Below are 20,074 nucleotides of genomic sequence, written 5' to 3'. Positions count from 1 at the left end.
GAATATGTCTGGCATCTGCACCCAGCAGGACTCTGTCAGTGGGTCCAACAGTTCTGCTGCCCACTACCTGTGTGACCATGATTGCTTGGGGGATATCTATGTGACACAAATTCTTACCCCTGTATGAGATTGCTGTGTGAGGTAAAAGACAACCCTTCACTCTGTTGAACCATCTCACTTATCACAATGCATCGAGCATCCCTGGCCTCAACGAATCGCAAAAGTAGTATACCTCAATCACACTGACAACCCAAATCTCATCACAGAATGATGGACTGTCCATCTGAGAACAACCCATTCATATGTTATACCTCTGATCTCTTTATTAGTTATCATCACTATTGTTATTACACTAATAATACTTAACCTTTCCAAAAAGTTTTTTTGTAATATCTTTGTTTTCTTGTTACATTTTTGAGAATTTCATATATGATATGATATATGATTTTGGGTTTTTATGTGTTGAAATTAAAATACAGTTACATCATTTTCTCCCTTTCCTTTTCTTCTCAAGAAGTCCTTTTATGTCCCCCAACTTACTCTCTACCTCAAATTCATGGTTTTGTTTTCTTTGTTATTGTTACACACACACACACACACACACACACACACACACACACACACAAATATATGTGTAGTGAACAACTCACTACATCTGTTTAGTCTTACTTGTATGTCTACGATTCCAGGGATGACCAAATTGTACTGGATAACCAATTAGGGAACTCATCTCTGGGGAAAACTATTTCTCCCACTCTCAGTATTCCTTAGATGCCTGTAGCTCCTGAAGGATGGGGCCCTGTGTGTTTTGATTATATTTGTTCTCTCCCCCAGTTTCTCTCAGAATCACTTCCATTCCATCGCCATGCAATTTTGTGAGCTCACTCATGTTTTCAACCCACTAGACCTAATTCTTTCTGCCTATAGACTCTTGGATATGTGACCATCCACTGAAGAGTGTTCCACCTGCCAAGGACCACACCTTTAAAAAAAAGTTAACTCTCCTTCCTGATCAGCTGCCGACTACCCATAGCTGCTCAGCTAGACTTCACACCCACCTCCCCACTTTGATGCTGGTGTTTTGTCTCATTTCAGCTCCCATAGGTCTTATGCATGATGTCCCAACTATTGTGAGTTCATATGTGCAACTGCCCTACTGTTTCTGGAAAGCATGATTTTCTTGTAGTCATCCCAACATCTCCAGCCCTTACGGTCTCTCATCCCCCACTTCTACAATGATGCTTGAACCTTTGGAAGTATGTATATGATGTAGATGTCCCATTTAAGACTGAGAACTCCACAATAACTTACCCTCTACATCTTGACCATCTGTTGGTTAATGTGTTAGCCACCATCTATTGCCTAAAGAAGCAATATCAGAAAAGACATAATCTCTGATAAATGTCTGTGAAAGGCACTAATATATGGGTATAGTGAGAAGTTGTTAGGAGATGGTTAATACTATGTCTCACTAAAGAAATAATAGTAGTAAGTTCTCCCCTGGGCTATGACCTGTTTAGCCACAGGTTGATGGCCCCAATAAGTATTCAGTTGCTGTGGGATGTTCTGTATGGCAAATGTGTTGCTAATTAGTCAATAAATAAAACACTGATTGGCCATTGGCTAGGCAGGAAGTGTAGGCGGGACAAGGAAGAGAATAAAGCTGGGAAGTGGAAGGCTGAGTCAGAGAGACACTGCCAGCCGCCACGATGAGAAACAGCTTGTGAAGATGCCGGTAAGCCACGAGTCACGTGGCAAGGTATAGATTTATAGAAGTGGATTAATTTAAGCTATAAGAACAGTTAGCAAGAAGCCTGCCACGGCCATACAGTTTGAAAGCAACATAAGTCTCTGTGTTTACTTGGTCGGGTCTGAGAGGCTGTAGGACTGGCAGGTGATAGAGATTTGTCCTGACTGTGGGCCAGGCAAGAAAACTCTAGCTACATTCAGTCATGGGTTTTATCTTGTGGAGCAGCCAAAAATAAAGTAGTTGGTTACTCCCATGACACTCATGCCACTATAGTACCAGTAAGCACTCACCATGTAGGTCATTATTGTAGTTCACAGGGTTCATTAGTGTATAATATTGATGATTGCTTTTCTTCTCCAGTAGGATGCTTAGTACATGCTATCACTAAAAAAGGTACCAGTAGGGATGGCGTTTCTAGGTCAGAACCAGCTTGATTCTCCATGTTCTATTACTCAAGTGTGCAAATGTCTTTGGCATTAGAATCTTACTGTCAAGTTTGGGAGGGTAACCAAGGGCAATGGCAATAGTTAATAATACTTGAGAGTCGGGAGCACAATATAGCATCATTACTTAGATGCTGTGCATCAGTTCTGCATTACTAATTCATCTCCTCCACTCCATCTCATCTCTTTCATGGTCTACTTGTTCAAACAATGGTATTCTATGAACAGTCTGTGTGGTCTCCTTTCTCAAGAGCTGTTGCAAGATATTGGTTCTCTGCATAGAACACTTTTAGCTTTAATATCTCAAATCTCCTTTGTTCTCTTCAGACCCCTGCTCAAATGTCACTTTATCAGCATCATTCTCCAGCCACACTAAGAAAGCATTCCACATAATAGCAATACACCTTCCCCTTAATTTACCTTGCTTTCTGGATATCCTGTTTAGTTTCTAGTGAAACATAATTTATCTGTTTAATCTTCTGTATTCCCTTGAGCATTATTTGAATAATGCTCAAGACTGTTCTTGTTCTCTATTATATATACTATATATGTATGTATATGTATACATATGTATATATACATACATATATGTATATATATATACAGCATTTAAAACAGAGCCCAGTAATTTTCTGTGCAATGAATGGGCACAATTTCACACATAATAGCACATACTTAGTAACACCCCTGTTCCTGTTTACCAAGTTAATGAATGCAATAATTTCCCTTCCCCTACCCATCTCCTTATGAAATCCTTGAGTTGTACCGACCAAAGGAAAAAAATATGCAAGTCCTGTATTAGATCACTTTGACATTTATTATATGAGAAGGTGAATGTAGAGTAGTTCCAAAGTAAGTTCCCATTAACTACATTTAAAGTGGGCATTTGGTTTAGAAATCAAAACATAGAAACTGCTGTGGCATGACAGGGGTCTCTTTGTGTGTGTGTGTGTGTGTGTGTGTGTGTGTGTGTGTGTGTGTGTTATCATCAAAATATTTGTTACATAAATTTATTTTAGAACAGGACAGAGTAATCTGAAAAGGCAGCACACATACATCTCCTCTCACCTCAATCCATCTGTACATTGAATATGATCCATGATTATCAATGTTCTTTTAGCATCCTCTTGTACTGTCTACATCCCAAAGGATCACCTTTCCAGGATAAATTTTATGTAATATAATACTTAGGGATATTTTGTACATGAATTCTTGTATATTTCATCTAATGAGCTCATTGACAACTCTCTTCTCTATATTTCCTACACTTCACTCCATATCTAGCTTTAATCTCACTGTTTTAGCTTAATTTTTCTTTTTTTAATTTTTCAGTTGTACCTATTTATTATTATTAAGAGACTTTCTATTCATTTTACATGCCAACCACAGATTCCCCTGTCCTCCCTCCTCCCTCCCCTCCCCCAGCCTTCCTCCCCAACCCACCCCCCATTCCCTCCTACAAGAAGGTAAGGTCTCCCATGGGGAGTCAGCAGAGCCTGGTACATTCAGTTGAGGCAGGTCCAAGCCCCTCCTCCCTGCACCAAGGCTGTGCAAAGTGTCCCATCATAGGCACTGGGTTCCAAAAAGCTGGCTCATGCACCAGGGATAAGTCTCGATCCCGCTGCCTGGGGGAGGCTAAATAGTTCAAGCTAAACAACAGGAGTCTCTTGACTTGCATTTTTATTGTTAATCTGAGCCTCTGTGTTGAAAAATAGAGAAAATAAAAACAACATCTCAATGATATTAATCTAACAATTCAGAAACCATATTTGTCTGACTCCAAAAGTCTATGGCCATTTTACCACATGGTTAGAATGAAACAATGACATACGTTGAGCACAAAGGCAATTTCCAAGAATTTGAGCACCATTTTACTACTTGCTGTTTCTAAAGAAATATGCTGGTTGTTTTCCAAGAATATTTATTTCGTGCCATTATGGATAACATCTAGAAAACGCTGAAGAATGAAGTCAACATGTCATCAATTTTAGATAAATTATGAAGAATTTGGGCTTACCTGTGGCAAACTTTTGTTTGTTCAAAATCAGTATATTAATGAATAGCATCTACTCTGTCTTAATGAATTGTTTTGTTGATATTATTGACAGTTCATCGTCTGCCTACTTAATTACTGTGTCTTTAAAAGAATCAATCTCCTTTATCTTGCCAAGGCACAAGCAACATGATAAAACAGTCGAAGGTTTCTGCAAACCTCCCAACTCTTGCTTGTTAGAGTTTGGCAGTAGAAAGCATTGCATATTCAACCCTAGGTTAGAGCCTTAGAAGTCTAGTCAGAACACAAGTGAGCTAACATCCCTTCTAAGAGCATGTTCCTGTGGCTTTAGGCCAGCGTTTTCACCCTTATAAGCTGAAAAGATACTCATCACTCCCATGTGTACCATATTGCTTGCTGTACACATTACTATAGAATCTTCACAACATGGAGATTTTCTGTTAACTTCAATTGACAAACCAAAGGCTGAAAGCTTTGACCAAATTCTCGTATAAAGGCAGTCAACTCCAATTCAAGTCCGTATGACTTCCTTGCCCTTGACTTCTGGGGTGTGCCACAAAATAGAGATATTCCACATTGGAAAGGAAATGGTGTCAAAATTCTCAATGCCCCGTCTGGAGGCAGAACCCATAGCTAACATCTGGATAGGAGGCCAGGATCTGGATGTCCACTAAATAGCGAAACACAACCAAAATGTCCCCAGACTTGAATTAAGTGAGCCAGGATTCAGGGTAGGCTGCAGATTCTGGGCAGAAGCTGGAATAGCAAACCAAGAAACTAAAAATGAGGGCAAAAACCAAGTATAAATAAGTACAATGGGACTAAAGAATGCACGTCAGATACACAAGTTTGCTGGGCTCGTCTCAGGAACACAGTCATCAGTGATTCATCGGAGCAGTGAGCCTCCCTTAACACAACAGAGCAAAGAAGACTGACGCAGGTGCTGTATATGAGGGCCTAGGTGAAGCTAAAGGATACAGGGGAGTTTCTTGTTGTTTCAATCCAACAAAAATGATCAAGCACGTTACGGACTTCATCTATTCATTAACATTGGGAGTGCGTCCCATGCCTGTACTAGTTACTTTATCAAACTGAGACTTCTGATTTATCAGACGAATTTTAATAATGATTTTTTTCCCTTTTGCTTGTCTCTCCAGATTTCTACCTTTTTCTACCGCTATAGCTCTAACCCAAGACTTTGTAAATGATAGGCACTTCCTCTGCCCTGAGTTACACCCCAGCCTCAAATCTGCACCTCTCTGCAGCAGTTCATTTTCCTGAGGTACATTCGTCTTGAAACTTAGTTGCAAGTTTTATGAGTTTTTCTTTAAAAGAAGAGAGGGGGTGGGAAGGAAGAAATTCCAGGCAGGGAATAAGGACATGAACAAAATCTGCTTGGAGAAAGAGGAGACGCTCAAGTGGATGGAATATAAGTGGTAGGGGTTGAGGCAAGGATAAGCATAGCAAAGTTGGGGAAACTTTCAGGTGAGGGACCTGGGGGTAGGTAGGATTCTGTATTTACATTATCTCACACTCATTTGACCATTAGGTCACACTGATGAACTTACATGAGATGAAGTGTGGGAGTCCATTTTCAGGTTTCCTAGTGGCTTTACCCAGCAGGTCTGCATAGAGGGGATGATTGGACCATGGACCTGAGTGCAGGTGTCTGAGATGGTCTGCATAGGCTGTGCTGGGTGGAGGTCTTTGGCTCCACCCCTTGGCATTCCTATAAATACCCTAGGGCAGAGACAGTCAGGGCCCGATGGATTAGGTTCCAGGACCTCTCGAGGTTATCCTGTATTTTCTATCTTTATCTCCCCCCTCAATATCTTTCTATCTAATATTTCCTGCTACTCCTACTCAAGAGCACTCTGGGGAACTGTGGGGATGGTGGGTAGCCCCTCCACAATGAAGGAGAGGAGTTCCTTACCTTTACAGTCTATGTGATTGTCAGAAAGGATGTGATTTCAAATCCAATCAGTTCTACCCAAAAATCACTTCCATAGGCATGATTTTGAGGACAAAAACCTAGAAGGGTTTTGTATTAATCAGAGTTCTCTAAAGGAATAGAACTGATAAGAGTTTATTTGCTTGTTTATTTATTGGCTTATGTCAAAATAGCAATTCCTCACCTGACAGGCTGGGAATCCCATACTTGCTCAGGTCTTGAGGCTGGGTGCCTCAGTGGTCAGAGTAGCCACACAATGGCTGTCTCACACTGAAGATGCTAAGAACCTGATAGTTGCTCAGTCCGTGTGGTGAGTGTTTCAGCAGTCCCAACCAGTGCTGAAGAGCTGGAGGGTTACTAAAGAGCTGCTGGTCCTCAGTTAACAATGAAAGCCTGCAAATGCTCACTCCAACATCAACTATAGCAGCAGCAGCATGATAAATTAACTTGACAGAGAAAGGGAAGGCCAAGAGTGAAAAAGAGGGACTAATATTCTTTCTGCCATGCCCCCCCTTTTTTTAAAATCAGGGCTGCTACTATAAGGTACCACCTACATTTGGGCGGTGGGTCTTTTCACATCAGTTAAGACAATCAGGACAGTTGCTCAGTTGAGGTTCTCTGTTCAGCTGACTCTAATTTGTGGTCAGATGACATTAAGACCAACCATCACAGATTCCCATCTTCTCTCCAGTCAGAACTTCATTCACAGCTCAACTTCTTCATTCTCTTTGATGTGAATTTTCAGAAAATCAGGCATAACCAATATTCAAACAGAAGCAAAAAAAAAAAAAAAAAAAAAAACCCTCACCGAAGTTCAAATATTTTCACAATATCCTTCACTCAAGTTGGCCATGCTCTGAACTTGGCCACTCACAGACCTGTGAACCTTCTCTTTGGGGCTTTCAGCTGCTAATGTGTATGGGTTGCCTTTACATGGGGGTTTGGCTCAGGAACAAGGAAGACCTAAGCCAGGCAGCTCTACTTGTGGGACAGACAAGAGGTACTGTCGACCCCAACAGGAGTATTTTTTTTTTCTCTACATATAAACTATTCAGGCTACTAGAGGTCTTTAAAAAAAAAATGAACTAAATAGAGACAACTTTCTCCAGGAAAAATAGTTTGAGGAGGTTGGAGAGATGGCTCTGTGGTTAAAAGCTCTGGCTTGCCCTTCACAGGATCTGGGTTCATTTCCCAGCACCCAGAGTGTGGCTCACAACTATTTAACTCCAATCTTAGGGGATCGGGTGCCCTCTTCTGGCCTCCTTGGGCACTGCATACATGTGGAGCAGACATTCATGCAAACAAAACACCCATAACATAAAATGCTTATTTTAAAATTCAAAGAAAGAAAATGAATTGATTCTAAGACAATAGCAAAGTGTCATTTTATATAACATAATGCAATGCATGTATATGAGAATCCTGTGTTGTAGTGATAGTACTACAATTATTACTTTCAGGGAATCAAAAATACTTAATACAATTAACTTTCAAAGAACTATAAATTAATTGATATCTAAGTTAATGTTATTTTACCATAATTTGAAGGAATCTGATCTAAGAATACTTAAATTTCACCACAACTTTTTTTTTTTTAAAACTCCAGTGCCTATTGGAGTTTCCAAAATTTTAGCAGAACTGGGTAAAAAGATACTCCCATGTTATTATTCTTGTTAATTTTCAGGGATCTTGGGATGTTTTACAATTTCGCATAGATAAATATTCAGATCTCCCCTAGAATGAAAGACAGACTTGATCCTGGAAGTGAGTGAGCTCTGGCTGTAAGTCAAGGGGCTGAGATCTAGTCCCGTCTCCTTCCTCTATGACCTTGAACTAGTCAATTTACTGCCTCTCTCTGACCAAGAATTTCCTCACCTGTAAAATACAAGAATTGAACTAGATGATCTCTCAGATTCTTTACTCTCAAATTTTATGGCCAAGTCTACTTTTTGACAGCTAAAAAAGATGGGGCTAATTTCAATGCATATTGTCTGTCTGCATATCTAGCATATAACTGATTGCAGATGCCTAGGAGCTAAAATGAAGGGTCAGAAAGGTGCCATCTGCTTCTATTACCAATTACATTGTGAAGCTGCCTCAATTTTTTTAAACATTTAGTGAAAAACAGAAGTTGGCAGGAAATGTGTTATAAACAATATCACCCCCGCACATTCATTGAATAATTCATAGCCAGTGTTTGGTAAAGGCATAGTTTCTGAAATGACATTTTTTTCCCAAATACCTGAATGTTCCACATCAGTAACAAACGATTTAGTTAACATTACTTTGCTAATTACAGTGCTTAGAGATTGACATCTCAGATCCAAATGTATTGTATTCTTACCAATTTCTTCTGAATTAATTTCTTCCATATTAGATAGGAACAAAATATTTATCACAGTTGACTGTTCACATAATCACATTTTTTCCAGCTTTACTGAAGTATAATTAACAGATAAAATTATATACATTTGAGGTATACAATATGATGTTCTGATTTATGTACGTATTGTGGAATGATCACTATTGACCTGTTCAACACATCCATCTACCCATACATTATCATTGGGATCTGTGTGATAAGCAAACTTAAGCACTGCTGTCTCAGCAAATTTCAACTACATTACATTGTCGTTGTGTTATTAATTAAAAATATGCAAAACTTATTCATTTCAAACTTCATATGCCTTAATCAACACCCTCCCACTCTCCCCTATCACTTAGTGACCACCACTACCCTCTCTGCTTTTCTGAATTCAACCTAGAGCTCACAGGTCACTGAGACCACACATTCCCATGAGAGTTTATACTTGGTTTCTGTTGTTGTCGTCCTCTATTTAATTTATGATTTGCAGTATTCTTTGACATTTTATCTTAAGAAGTTAAACGACACACTCATAGCTAAACAGAATATATAGCTACCTAGAAGTTCTCATTACATCTTTCACACCCACATACTTATACATGCTCTTCTTCACCCTTTTCTCCTCCCTTTCTCTTTCTTCTGCCAAGTTCTTAAAAATCTCCATTCATTTTCATTTCCCATCTGTGGTGGTTTGAAAGAAAATGGCCCCCAAAGGGAGTGGTGCTGTTAGGAGGTATGTCTTTGTTGGTGTAAGTATGGTCTTGTTGGAGGAAGTGTGTCACTGTGGAGGTGGGTGTTGGGGTCTCATATATGCTCAAGATACCTCCCAGTGTCTCAGACCACTTCCTGTTGCCCATGAGTCAAGATGTAAGAACTCTCAGTTCCTTCTCTAGCACCAAGTCTGTCTGCATGCTGCTTTGATTCCCACCATGATGGACTGAACTTCTGAACTGTAAGCTAGCCCCAAATAGATGTTATCTTTAAAAGAGTTGCTGTTGTCATGGTATCTCTTCACAGCAACAGAAACTCTACTGTCCTATGCCTAATAACAAGAAACCACCTTATCAATAAGGAATGGATTACCAGAGGTAGAAAGCTCCAAATCCACTAAATCTCTAATCTGTCTTGATATAATATTTAACTAGTTGTAATGTCAGGTTCTCTGGAAAGTGAATCTGAGCTTACATTGTTTACATGTGTACATGTAAGTGAGAGGTGAATGTAGATATGAGCTATGATATTAGAAAGGAAAACACTGGTGGGGAGAAACCAGTGTTGAGCAAGTGGGCCTGGGCCAGAGCAAAATGCCATAGTGATCTTTACTACCGTTGGTGTTAATCAAATTTTAAAACAAGTTATTACTGGATTTTTGTAGGATTCCAAGTATTAATGTAGGAAATATATTCAGTATGTCAGCCACTATTAAGTTTCTCAAAGAGCCTATCTGTGCTTATAAATTTTTAGTATAAAACTAATACAAGTTTACTTTAAACACTTCAAAGTGGAATTTTTGTGACTAAAATGATGAAAACCATTCTGTTTGTTTAACGCAAAAGGACTACTTTTCAGCTTGCAGTACACAAAAAAGTGTATACTGCAAAGTCAAACAAAATCCTACGTATTTTTCTGCCAATACCTTTTATGTCCTTAACCTATCAAGATATTATTGAGTCATTCTTAAATGATGGCTTTAAGGATCACATCTCCATTATTTCTATAAACTCTAAACTCTCCACTGACTCCTTTTCAAGAAGCAATACTCATGTAATATATTCAATTACAAAGCTGTTCGTGCATCCTTTTATACCTCCTTCCTTTCTTCCTTCTTTGCTTAGGTAGGACCTCACTGTATATCCCAGCATGGCCTTGAACTCATGATCATCCTACTTCAGTATGCAGAGTACTAGGATTGCAGGCATGTGCAACCACACCCTGCAGCTACTGCCCTGCTTTTCCCTGGTCTGAATCTATATTTTGTATTCTAGCTGTATCCACAGAATGTGAAACATCTGATAATATATGATTTAAAACTCTTCCAGTGATCTAAGTCTTTGGTATTTTGATGACAAAACTGAATAACTGATCCATCTCAATATGATAGTTTTTCGTCCAGGTGTTTAGATTTCCTGTAGGTCCAACTGGAGTGCTGGAACTATAATACAGTATGAGCATTCCAAAATTCAGAACTCAGTTTGACAAACTTCTCAGCAAAATATCATAATTATCAAAATATCATAATTACCCCTTGATTTGTTATTCAACCACAGTGTCAATGAAAAGGGCATTAAGGGCACTATACTCCAGAAATGTGTAAACAACATCATACAAAACCGAAGAGCCAACCACTAAACAGTACCAGAACATCATACACACAGCTGCCAAACTTCCATAGGTAGACTCAAGTCATAGCCTGATAACCACTTTTCCCATCATAGGTGTGAGTCATTTATTAACTTCATTATACTGTCATTAGAATGAACTTGTCCATTAGGAAAATAGGATTAAAGATGGCAAAATGCTAGCGTCTATCCACAAGCAATGGAGCTGTACAGTGTCATTCAGTTCTCTGAGCTCGGCCTTGAGACCCAGATCTTTCATTTCCTGGGACTTTCAGAAATTTAGTAGCCTATTCCCTAAACTGCTCAACCTCAAGGTTCCCCTGAGCCATAAACCTTCATCTCCATAAGTCTATCTCAGAACTTCTTGGGTGGAGCTCAGGAGAGGTTCCAGGGCTAGGCAGCCTTCACCTCATAAAATCAAGATTTAAGGCCAGTAATATTTGCTGCCTTACTGTTCCTTCTGGCTTGAACTATCCCAGCATCTAATTTTGTATCACCAAATATTTTCTACTTTTAATGCCTTTCTAGTACCGTCATTTTCTTCTTAGCGTTTTAGACACCAACTTCAATATGAATTATAAACTCATTATGCTCTATGAATTTGGTTCCTCCTTTCCTGTCTCCAACAGGAAAAGCCCTAGAACCATCAACAGGTGACCAAAAACTTGAAAAACAGCACAGATTCAATGTGAATTAAAGAAAAGACATAAGCAGAGAAAACCCAGTATACTGAATGTGTCTATAGTATATTGGTTTGCTGGCGATCGACATATGTTCTGAGACAGGATATGCTTGGAATTCCTAATATTCTTGCCTCTTTTTCCCAAATGCTAGGATTGCACACATGAGCCACTTCCAAATGCATTCATTGCATATCTTTCGTCTTCCTGGGTGCTGGAGATTGTGCCCAGACAAAGTGCTCTGCCGCCCAACCTGCATGCACCCCAGGCAGTGCACCCCAACCCTGCACCTCCTACCTCCGTTCTCTCCTGGCTCATTTTCTGCCCAAGTTTAATCTACCCACAGAACCTTTCCGGATCCCCCCTCTCTCCCCAGGTTTGCTTGGTGTCCCTCCTCTGTCATCTAAAAACTCCCTGAATCTGTTCTCTGTAATCGCTCGCACCAAATCGCATTAAAAGTCTATTTTTCAGCCCTTCCCTCCTCTCAAAGACACAACTTTGACCTATCTATACTCTAGTCACTCATACACAACACCTATACATAATAGCTGCTCAAGAAAACATTTTGAGTCATGGCCGCCTTGAGAGTCTAGTGAGTGTGCACCCGTGGTCGGGGAAGGTGCCCAGTCCGCACGTGGAGGCCCAACGAAGTAAAGTTGCATCTCGGCTGTGGAGGCGACAGCTTCTCCGGTCCCTCGGCCGTGGCGGCTTCCGGGAGTGGTATGGCCCAGAAAACCTGGGAATTGGCCAACAGCACGCAGGAAGCGCAGAGTATGGATGAAATCTACAAATATGGCAAAAAAACAACAGCAAGAAATCCTGGCGGCGAAACCCTGGACTAAGGATCACCATTACTTTACTGCAAAATCTCGGCGTTGGCGCTACTGAAAATAGTGATGCATGCCGGATCAGGAGGCAACCTGGACGTGATGGGCTTGATGCTCAGGAAAGTGGATGGAGAGACCGTGATCATCACGGACAGCTTTGCTTTGCCTGTAGAGGGCACTGAAACCCGAGTAAACGCTCAGGCTGCTGTGTATGAGTATATATGGCTGCATACATAGAAAATGCCAAACAGGTTGGCCGCCTTGAAAATGCAATTGGCTGGTATCATAGCCACCCTGGTTATGGTTGCTGGCTCTCTGGGATTGACGTTAGTACACAGATGCTTAACCAGAAGTTCCAGGAACCATTTGTAGCGGTAGTGATTGACCCAACCAGAGCAATATCTGCAGGAAAAGCGAATCTTGGAGCCTTTAGGACATATCCAAAGGGCTACAAGCCTCCTGATGAAGGTCCTTCTGAGTACCAGACTATCCCACTTAATAAAATAGAAGGCTTTGGCGTGCACTGCCAACAATATTATGCCTTAGAAGTCTCATATTTCAAATCCTCTTTGGATCATAAACTACTTGAGCTTTTGTGGAATAAATACTGGGTGAATACCCTGAGTTCCTCTAGCTTGCTTACTAATGCAGACTATACCACTGGCCAGGTATTTGATTTGTCTGAAAAATTAGAGCAGTCAGAAGCCCAGCTGGGACGAGGGAGTTTCACGTTGGGTTTAGAAACACATGACCGGAAGTCAGAAGACAAACTTGCCAAAGCTACTCGAGACAGCTGTAAAACTACCATAGAAGCCATCCACGGATTGATGTCTCAGGTTATTAAGGACAAACTGTTCAATCAAATTAACGTCGCTTAGTTACCACTGAGGACTTTTTCCTGAAAGCTGACTTGTGGAAGGAACAGCAGCTCCAGTAACACTTTTAAATCAGTTACCAAAACTCAGACTAGAAGACTAAGGTGCTGTGCGTGTCTTGAGTATTAGCACTGTAATAAAACTCTATCACATGAAAAAAAAAAAAGAGAAGAAAACATTTTGAATAACTGAGTCCCAATGAGACATTCAACATTATTCTGGAAAATCTGTAAATATTTACGTGCTATAATTTAATATTATAAATGTTTTTTTTTGTTTTTTTGTTTTTTTTAAATATGGAACGCTTTACGAATTTGCGTGTCATCCTTGCGCAGGGGCCATGCTAATCTTCTCTGTATCGTTCCAATTTTAGTATATGTGCTGCCAAAGCAAGCACTATAAATTTTTTTTTAATTGTAAATGGCATCACATTTAATTCCATCAAAGATCACACAGTAAGAAAGGATCGTAATGGGCATATACATCCATGCGACAGGAATTCCAAATGCTCTGTGCCCACCATTGCTTTTCTGAGTCGTGGACATTAGAAGGAGCTCCATTCATTGCTGTTCTCAGAAATAAGCCGAAATTTGTTCTCTTCTATAAATAAGTGATGAAAAATCAGTAAGATTTGCTTGCAATCTTAGACATTGCATTTCAGAATCTAGCTAAGAGCGTATCTTTCTGCTGCTGATGTCACTTGATGTACAAGGGACAACAGCAACCTAGGAGCATCAGTCCAATGCCTAAGGGGTAATAGTCAGGAATTGTTTGGATCCTTCATCATCATAAGATGCACAACTGTGCACGGAAAGCCCTAACTTCCTTGCTGCTTATCAAGATCTGGGTTTTGTCAGCTGTTAAAGGGGCCTGGAGAGTTTGCAAAGATCTCTCTGGCCCTTGAGAACAGCATAATCATGAATTAGGAGCTGAAGATAGTCTGCACATGCATGATACATGGAGAAAACAGCACCCAGTGCATTCTCTGTAGGATTTTTTTTTCACTTGCCAGGTCCAGGAACAGAGAAGAAATCTGGAATCAGTGTACATCTGGCCACTTAAAGAAAGGGGCAGAAAAGCTGGGCTCACTCATCCCCAAATAGAAAAAAAAAAAATCAGATCAGGTTTCAGGACCGGATGTCCTTCCCAGAAGGTGGCAAAATTAACAAAAGATGATGTTGCCAAGGAGAGAACCCATCTCTGAGGGCTTGGAAGGTGACTCGAAGACACATGGTCAGAACATGGCCCTCTAGTCACTCCACTGGTCCAGCTGCATGCTTCCCAGCTGGCATAAAATTAGGAGACACCTGGAAAATTAAGGCAAAATCAAAACACATCTCTTGGTTAAGAGGAAATCAAGCATGATGTTGGCCAGGGGAGGAAGGATGTGCTGGATAGCTGCCCGGAACAGAAGTTGCTCTCATGGTGGCTGAGGTCAGACTTCACACTTTTATCCTCCGAGGTGTGTGTCAACTCAGCATATTCAGACCATTTGTTCATCATTGTTAGAAGAGACTTAACTTCATGCACTAGTGTGGATGCTTATCTCTAGAATGCTAAGTGGTAAGATGGTGTGGTCTTTTGGGGGAGTAAGCAGAAGAAGACGTCTTTCCAGATGGCGTGTAGAATTGATCCAAATAAAAGACCCCACCCCGTCCTCAGCAATTCAAACTCCAACGACAATTTTTTTGGGTGATTGGTGATGTGTGTCTAGATTTAAAACTTACTCAAGCACATTGCTTTTTGTTACTTCCCCTGAACTACTGTGAACGTTAGCTCTTGCTCTGTCGTAAGTGACCAGGAGTTGTCAATGGATAAGTAATCTATTATCCAAACTCCAGCATTTTGTTTTCTTTTGTTTGAAACTGAACCTTACTCTGTAGCCTAGGCCTTCCTGAAACTTATTGTGTTATCACACCCAAGCTTAAGCTCATAGGCAATCCTCCTGCCTCAGCTTCTCAAGTGCTGGAATTATTGCCTAACAAGTGCTCAGCCACCATACCTGACTTGACACTTGATTTTTTATCAAACAGAAAAACTCATCTATTAGTCTAATAGGAAACACACGTGTTTTCTCAATCCCTCTTCTCCCACCCCTCCCAACTCCCCCCAATGACTCTTGCTCACCAATGTTTTATAAAAGCCCAACAGGCTGAAGAAAGTAGTGTTCCGAGTTCTGATCTATCTGAAGCTTCAGACAGCGTGAGCTCCAACAGTAAAAGTAGCCCTGTGGGCACTGAGCTGGAACTGTAGGAAGACTTACCCAAAAGCTGTAAGCAAGGGCACATTCCACGAACAGCTTCCAAATTCCCTACATGCATCATGCTAAATGCTTTATGGACTGTGCAGGAAAACTTCCTCAGTTGCAAGGAACAGCAACCCAGTTTAAACTAATAGACGCAAAATCAAAGTCCATTGAAGACTTTTAAAGGATTGCCCCAAACTGAAATGAATGACTCAGCCTAGCTTTAGGAATAGCTGGGACTATAGGTTTTTCTGACCCAGCTAAGCCGCATTGTGCTGCAATCAGAAACAAGGTCTCTTTTCCTCCTTTACCCCCTCTTCTCCCTCCCCTCCTTTCCCTCCCTCCCCACCACCACTGATTTCTCATTATCTATCTGATCTTTCTAACAATAGACCTTCCTCTAGTCATAAGGTCTCAAAATAGACCAAGGTGGCCAACCATCCATCACATTTTTTGGGGGGTAGACAGTATCCCAAGCTGGCATTGAACTCATGATGTAGCCAAGAATGACCTTAAACTTCTGATCCTCTAGTCTCCACCTCCCACGTCATAGGATGACAAGGTGTGTATGATATTTGGGGACAGGGTCTTTAAATAGGTAATTGGATAAAAAAAAATGAGGTCATTGAGGTAAGTCAGGATATGATCTGACTAATGTCTCTATGAGGAGCAATCTAGACTCAGAGACAAACGGAGGGAAAACCGTATGAGGACACACGTGGGAGGTGGCCATCTACAAGCTGAGGAAAGGGCTCTGAAAGAGAGCCTCCCCATCACCCTCTGAAGAAGCTAACCCCAATGTCATTTTCTTCTGGGATTTGTAAGCTCTAAGTCAATGAGGAAGGAAGCATCCACTGCTTGAGGCCAGCAATGGGCAGTACTGCTTCCCACGGAAAGTAAAGAATCTTCTTGCACATTTCCCAGGGAGGTGATTGAGGAGACCAGTAGATATCTAAGCTCCACCTTCAGAAACCAATGTTCAAAATATCAACTCCATATGGGAGCACACAGGCAGAGGTGCATGCAGATGGAGTTTGCTCACAGCTACCACAGTTGTGGTCAGGCCATTCTGACTATGATCCCTAAGGTTTTAGAATCTCAAGTTGTCTAAAAGTTAGACAATACCATCCCAACCCTCACTACCCCCCACCCCAAGCCATCTTCACCCCACTCTGGTGAATGTTCCCCACCCCACTCAATCACTCCAGTAAATTTTTCATTCAGGGTCTGAAACCGAAACAAATTTATCCATTATAAAAGAAAGGAATTTGGCATCAGAACCTAGGGTGGAGAAATTGTTCATTGTTGCACGACAAACATATATAAATACCATTTAATATCCTTAAAAACAAAACAAAAAGACCATGACACATTCCAGAAAGTATTGAGTTACCCTTTTTAACAGTACAAGAATTAAGTTGGGGACTTGGCTAATAAGAGAAGCTTCTTCGTATGTATACTATACAAAGCTCACCAACTTTCTAAAAAAATGTAACCACTCCTCATAACCTAAAAGTTGAATGCGTTTCATTTTGCCTTCAACTTCATCTGACACTAGTGAGTCAAAGATAAAGGTTGGTGAAACTACATTTTCACAACTTCCTGTGCCATGTTAAAGGGCTGGTTTGTTTGCAGCATATCCTCTATTCCTATCTTGAAAGGAAGGGACACAGACTAAATTTCTGCCTTAGCCCACAGACCAACCCAGAAACAAATGACGTCTCTAAAGCTTCAGGGAATGTAACAAAAGTCCCTGTAATGTGGATTTAGTGCCACTTAAATAATTCCACATTAATAACATTGATTAACAGTGCAACGTTACCCAAAAATAAATCTCCAATAAAGTAAATTTCTTAGTCTAATGTAGCCAATTATTTTTTCAGAAACTTAGACAAAAATATAGGACATATGCTTTAAAATTAAAGAATCACAAAGCTGGAGTTATCCATCCCCTTAGATATGTAAGTTAAAATTTTAAATGGTATTGACTAGCAAGAAATAAAAACAGAAATCATCTATTTTTTCATGGTTAAGGTGTTTTAATTAGCATATATGCATCACTTCTGTTATCATATTCTCACACATACATATCATGGACTTTGTTGATATTCACTCTCTACTGTTTATTGTCTCCCTCACTGTCCCTTGACTTCTTTTCCGCACATAGTCCCCCTTCAAACATGTCAGGGGTGTGTGTGTGTGTGTGTGTGTGTGTGTGTGTGTGTGTGTGTGTGTGTTTAAAAATCTATATGAGGGAAAATACTGTATTTTCTGAGAAAAAGCCTCACTGTGTCCTGCTTCTTCCTATTAGAGATGCAATAATGTATATGATATTTTCAAGTGCAAAACTATTCGTGTATATTTTTTTCTTTCTGTTGTTGAGCTAGGAACTAACTGTACAGTTCAGGCTGGCCTCAAACTCAGCAGTACTTCTGCCCCAACTTACTGAGTGCTGGGATTACAGTCATGTACCACCATGCCCATCTCAAAATTCTAAAATTTCTTAAATTCAGTATCAAATTCTTGAATTTAGGACCCAAATTTAACTGAGCAACATAAGCAACAAACTAAGATCTTGAGAGCATGCAAAGCTATGTTTTACTGTATTTTTATAACAGATGTCTGTTGTATATATGTATGTGTGTGTGGAGATGCATAAAATAAGGACCATGAAGATAAACACTAAGTGCTGGCTGCTTGGTGCTAAGGAGAAGTGCTGTAAGAGGCAGGCAAAGCTGAAAGAGTCTCTTTTTATTCTATGTATTGATCAACAGCATAAAACTTTTACCAAAAGAGTTTAGTCTCAAATTAATTATAACAAGGTATTAGGGCCGGCAAGGCGGCTCAGCAGGTTAAAAGACTTATATCAAGCTTCATGATCTTTTTTTTCCCATTTTTATTTATTTATTTTTCTATTATCAGCTTGATGCAGTATAAGCTCTTATCCTAATAATGAAATGTTTGATTGAGGCTTGCCCAGTAACTGAGTAAAACCAAAACTTATTACAAGCCACAGTCATCCTAGGGTCCCCCCTACTATATAGCCTCCCTGGTTCTGTGGGTTGCAGTCTGATTGTTCTTTGCTTTATAACTAGATTCCACTTATGAGTGAGTACATACCATGTTTGTTCTTCTGGGCTTGGGTTACCTCACTCAGGATGATATTTTCTAGTTCCATCTGACAGAGAACTGATCTCCAAAGTATATAAAGAAACTCAAGAAACTAGACATCAAAATACTGAACAATCCAATTAAAAAATGGGCTATAGAGCTAAACAGAGAATTCTCAAAAGAAGAATCTCAAATGGCTGAAAGACATTTAAAGAAATGCTCAACATCCTTAATCGTCAGAGAAATGCAAATCAAAACAACTCTGAGATACCACCTTACACGTATCAGAATGGCTAAGATCAAAAACACTAATGACAGTCAATGTTGGAGAGGATGCAGAGCAAAGGGAACACTCCTTCACTGTTGGTGGGAATGCAAATTTCACTGTGGTTTGTTTAACCACTGTGAAAATCAGTATGGCGGTTTCTCAGAAAATTGGGAATCGATCGACCTCAAGACCCAGCCATATCACTCTTGGGCATATACCCAAGGAATGCTCAATCATACCACAAGGACACATGCTCAACTATGTTCATAGCAGCACTATTTATAATAGCCAGAACCTGGAAACAACCTAGATGCCCGTCAACTGAAGAATGGATTAAGAAAATGTGGTACATATACACAGTGGAATACTACTCAGCAGAGAAAAACAATGACAGCATGAAATTCGCAGGCAAATGGATGGAACTAGAAAAGCTTCATGATCTTAGTTTGATATCTGGAACCCATTTGGTAGAAGGAGAAAGCCAACCCCCGAAAGTTGCCCTATGATCTCAAACATGCCTAACACACACACACACACACACACACACACACACACACACACACACACAGAGTGAATAAATATATTAAGAAATAAAGATAATTAACTAAATATAAGTTACATCTTAAAAACTGGATTTCATCTCACATTTCAAGATAAAAATTTTTATGCCCAAATTACAGAAAAAATTAGCTGTCTCAATCAAGCCTCATCAAGAAAAGTATATTTGATCCTCAGAAGAACACTTCAAGGGGGAAGAGACTATTCAATAGAGTATATGTACAGATCATGAATTATGAAATACTTTATTATGCATGAATTTGTACAGTACTTGAAGCCCAGTCCTACGTCTGTAATTCTATAAGTTGGAAGAATCATACAAATTGGAAATTGTAGAGAAACTAAAAGTGTCTGCACAATCGAGATGCAGAGAAAGTTGAGGTTGGAAACAGCACTTTAGCTTTCTCTGAGACTAAAAAGGGACCATCTGTGAAATTTGGTGTGACTCTTTTTATTCCTTTTGGGATGCTGAGGATCAAAGCCAAGTCTGAGTGAATGCTAGGCAAGAACTCCAGCACTAAACTACAACCCGAGAGGGCATGATATTTTTATAACTACAGTGTTCATGTTCTTGGATGCCTTGACACTGTGTACATGCTGATGCCACGTGAGAATTAATACGTAATGAATATAGAAATGTAACGGATC

At 40.1% G+C, this 20,074-nt stretch overlaps 1 non-coding gene and 1 pseudogene across 1 annotated transcript; one reads left to right on the top strand and one right to left on the bottom strand.

Annotated features, from left to right (window-relative positions):
- The window catches only part of LOC131897307 (COP9 signalosome complex subunit 5-like), a 96,532-nt pseudogene extending 83,130 nt beyond the window's left edge, over positions 1 to 13,402 (top strand).
- Positions 13,403 to 13,534: 132 nt separating this feature from the next.
- LOC131897762 (U6 spliceosomal RNA) lies at positions 13,535 to 13,641 on the bottom strand. Its single transcript, XR_009375783.1, has one exon. It is a non-coding gene; the product is annotated as a U6 spliceosomal RNA (small nuclear RNA).
- Between the last annotated feature and the right edge of the window lie 6,433 nt (positions 13,642 to 20,074).

This window comes from Peromyscus eremicus, chromosome 22, assembly GCF_949786415.1.
Source record: "Peromyscus eremicus chromosome 22, PerEre_H2_v1, whole genome shotgun sequence".
Taxonomy (NCBI): domain Eukaryota; kingdom Metazoa; phylum Chordata; class Mammalia; order Rodentia; family Cricetidae; genus Peromyscus; species Peromyscus eremicus.
The sequence above is the reverse complement of the archived record's forward strand: the minus strand, read 5'-3'. Positions and strand labels throughout refer to the sequence as shown.